Raw genomic sequence first — 4,546 nt, 5'->3', positions numbered from 1 at the left:
TTCAAATTTATTAATAAGCATTTGTTCAATACAAAATAGGACTCGAAACAGTGTCCTCAGCTGTCTTTCCAGTGAACGAGGAGTTTCTCAAGCGCGGTGACGCGAAGCTTTCTTTATAAGAGCTGTAGGCATAAAAAATTGCCTATAGGTTCTCGCATATAGCTCGAGATAAAAAAAAAAGACGATGAATGTTACTATCCAAGTCAATGAGGATTATCTGAGTCAAAGGAGATCATCTGATATTGTAGAGAAGCTAAAAAACACACGAAATAAGTCGGCGAAGCGTACGAGTCTGTGAAACATGCTAAACGATAAAGGAACAACTCAACCAGGAGTTGTGCTTTATCCACAAAAGGGTGAAGTACCATGTGTGTCTCATCTACTCTATGAGTGTTTTGCCTATGGAAAGTTGTAGATCTCTTCATCAGCTTTCCAACGCATCTTAGATCATCTCATTCTGAGATCGGACGAGGGAGTTAGAGCCAAAATACCCGAGACAACACAATTTGTCTCGGAAGTGCGAAACCGACTTCACTGTCTCGGAATGCGAGACAGTCATGACTGTCTCGCACCAAATCTGAAGAAGGTCAAAAGACAAAAGTTGTAGATCTCTTCATCAGATTTCCAACGCATCTTGGATCATCTCATTCCGAGATCGGACGAGGGAGTTAGAGTCAAAATACCCGAGACAACACAAACTGCCTCGGAAGTGCGAGACAGTCTTCATTGTCTCGGAATGCGAGACAGTCATGACTGTCTCGTACCAAATCTGAAGAAGGTCAAAAGACAAAAGTTGTATATCTCTTCGTCATCTTTCCAACGCATCTTGGATCATCTCATTCCGATATCGTACGAGGGAGTTAGAGCTAAAATACCTGAGATAACACAAACTGTCTCGGAAGTGCGAGACAGACTTCACTGTCTCGGAATGCGAGACAGTCATGACTGTCTCACATCAAATCTGAAGAAGGTCAAAAGACAAAAGTTATAGATCTCTTCGTCATCTTTCCAACGCATCTTGGATCATCTCATTCCGATATCAGACAAGAGAGTTAGAGCCAAAATACCCGAGATAGTACAAACTGTCTCGGAAGTGCGAGACAGACTTCACTGTCTCGGCCATAGAGTTGGTTACAACACGTTTTTTGACGGTTTTTTTTTGGCTTCATAACTACTTGAGATCAACCATAAACGTGGGGAGATGGTTACAAACTGAAAGGAGACCCACTAACATCATAAAAGGATGGTATTTAGGTAGTGGGACAATGGTTACAAAAGGGGGCTGATTAAAGAGCATCCAAGTGGGACAAAGGTTACAAAGGGGGGCTGATTAGAGAGCATCCGATCGAGCACTTGATAGAGCAATCCAGAGCAGAGAGAGAGCAGACTTGAGTTTTTGATGTGATTCCTTGAGATTCAAGCTTTGACTTGATCTTAAGAAGAACGATTGTCTTACTTTGATAAGATCTTCGTTTCAAATTCTCACTTCGATAAACGAAGGAAGAATCATTAAGCCCCCTTCACGATCTGTGATTTGGCGGTCCACGAGTCAAAGCACTCCCGGTACAGGCAAAATCCCACAAAACAAGAATCGATAGACGATTTTTGTGTTATTTTCCAATAGAGTTGTAATTTTCTCAATTTTTTATTGTAATTCTCTGTAAACAATCTAAGTTTTAATGGAATCATCAATGAAAACAACTTTCGACGAAAACAGAGCAAGGGCAGCAAGCTCTCTTCAGAGCTCTCAAGGCTGACGTGGCCGTGGAAAACTTCTTCCCCCCCCCTCCAGCAAGCTCCCAAACCCTCCCAAGCCCCACTCTCAAGGCTGACGTGCCTCTTGAGAGCTTCCGAGCTCCCAAGCGCTCCGCTCCACAAATTTGTGTGGCTCTTGGGAGCTCCCAACTGGCCGGAATTTAACAAGAACCCCCCTCAAAAAGTACACCTTCGCAGATCTGCCCAAAATTAAAGCAAAAATCAAAAATAAAGGAAATCACTGACCTTAACGAAATCGTATTTGGAGGAGGCGTTTCGGCTGGAGGATCGTTGGATTGAAGAGGAGGAGGAAGAATCGGCATTTTTCTTGTTCTCGTCGGATTCCTTGCCTTTGCCCGCGTGATCGCTGACGATGATTTCACTGTCGGTGATCGCCGTCATCGCAGCAGAGGTTAGGTTCGGTGATTGAGTTGGGATGATGAAGAATTCCGGATTCGCAACGAAAAATTTTGAGGTTTCTGGAGATTTAATCGGCAAAATTTTGGGTTTTTTTCCCCTGAGTTCTCGATGAGAGGGCAGAATTTTTAGGGACGAAGGTTGAGGAAATAATTAATTGGAGGGTTATCTATGCGTTGTAGTTATGAGACTGAAGTGTAAAAAATTTCTTACCATTGAAATAATTGAAATAAATTGAAATAAATGAGACTGAAGTGTAAAATGAACCGTTGAGTGTCAAAAATTTACCGTTGAGTAAAAAAATTTCTTACCGTTGAGTTATGAAAATGACGTTGTGGGAAAATTTTCTTGCTGTTGAACAGTAAAAAAACCTCTATAAATTCACAATTCACAATTCACAATCCACACAACTCTCTCATAAAACAAACTATATATTTTCCTATCAAATTACAAATCTCATGGATCCCTCCCAAAACAACTACTATTCGCAACTCCTTACCGGTGAAGGATCGACCTTATACTCGCCGTTCTATACAGAAGTCGTAGAAGAAGGTCATCCTATCGAGTTATTGCAATCCGCAACACAACAAGTGTCATCCCAAGAAACACCGACCACAAAGAAGAAGAAGGCTTACACGCGGTCCGAAAATTGGACTGTCCACGAGGATAAGCTTCTTGTGTCTGCTTGGCTGAACACGAGCCAAGACGCCATCCAAGGTACGGGGCAACACAAAGATAAGTTCTGACACAGAGCTAACGACTACTTTATCCAATACTCCACCGATCCAACGAGCCGCACACCAAATCAAATGATGCACCGTTGGTCAACGATTCAACTGTCTGTCAACAAGTTCTGCGGGTGCGTTGCTCAGATTGAAGGAAGACAAAGATCTGGTACGGGAATTATTGACCAGGTAAATATTTAACTTATATGTTTTTATGTAAATATTTAACTTATATGTTTGATTATTCTAAATTTAACTCTTGTGTAGACTGCAGAAGTAAAAGAATTATACCAATCCCTTTATGGTAAGCCATTCGTGTTTGACCATTGCTGGGTTGAGTTGCGTCATCACCAAAAGTGGATCCAACAAATGGAAACTTACAATAAGATTCGATCACAGCCGAGAAGAACCACGAACTCTGATTCCTCACCAAACAATTATCTTACGGGAGTGCCTTGAATGTCCTCCTTGGTATACACCCATTTGCAACTGATTGCATTTTGCCCTTTTGGAAGCTCGACAAACTCCCATGTGTCATTCTTCTGAAGAGACTCCATCTCTTCCTACATATCACCCTGCCACATATCAGCCTCTAAACTCTGTTCAGCCTCTCTGAAAGTAGTAGGAACTATCTCGTCGACTCTCTCCATCGAAAGTGCATAAGCAACCACGGTATTTGTATACTGCGCTGGCAACCGTATATCTCTCCTTGGTCTTTGAACTGTAAATAATCATGAACCTAAGCCGTCGGTCCCTGATCCTGCTCTATTGTACATGTATCCTCGAAATCATCACTGTGCTCATTTGGCATCACATCAGTCAGCACTCTAATGGATATGGTCTCATCTGGACACTATGGAGCTACATCAATCTTCACCATCTATGATGTTGATAATCATATTTTATTACAATTTTATATCCTCATTATCTATTTTACATGAATAAATATACCATTAATAATTGTTTTTAGATTAGTTTATACATAAATGAATGGAAATATAAATAAATATTATTAAATATAAAAAACCCCTCAAAATCTCTCTTCTTAATTTTGTAGCATGAAGTCCATCAAGCAAGTGAAGAAAATGATCAATTGAAGCCAAAAGCCAAAATGTCCAAAAGAAGCAAAATCCTCTTTATTCTCAAATGAGCTTGGATGCAAATAGTTGGAAAAAGTGGGCTTTTATGCAAAAGAATGGGAAACCGGATGTGCTGCTCACAAGATAAACATTTGGGCCGAAAAAGTGGGCTTTTATGCAAAAGAATGGGAAACCGGATGTGCTGCTCACAAGATAAACATTTGGGCCTCAAATGAGCTTGGATGCAAATAGTTGGAAAAAGTGGGCTTTGATGCGGCATAAACATGTACCAAAAAGGTTGCAAGTGCACAACCGTGTCAAGTTATAGTATTTAAGATATCGATCCCACGAGGAAGGTGTTTTGTAGGAGAAAATATAAAATCGGTTCTTATGTTGTGTGTGTGACAAGTAGGAGTGATAAGTGAATGTGATTGTGGAGAGATAGTGTGTAAATCGGCACGAGATATAAGTGAGAGTGGACGTGACAAAGAATGAATATGGTCAATAAGGCAAGAAGGAAAAGGAAAATAAAAATCAAGAATAAAGAAAATAAAATTCAAGAATAAAAGA

This window comes from Asparagus officinalis, chromosome 6 (assembly GCF_001876935.1).
Source record: "Asparagus officinalis chromosome 6, Aspof.V1, whole genome shotgun sequence".
Lineage (NCBI taxonomy): Eukaryota > Viridiplantae > Streptophyta > Magnoliopsida > Asparagales > Asparagaceae > Asparagus > Asparagus officinalis.
This window is presented reverse-complemented; position numbering follows the sequence as displayed.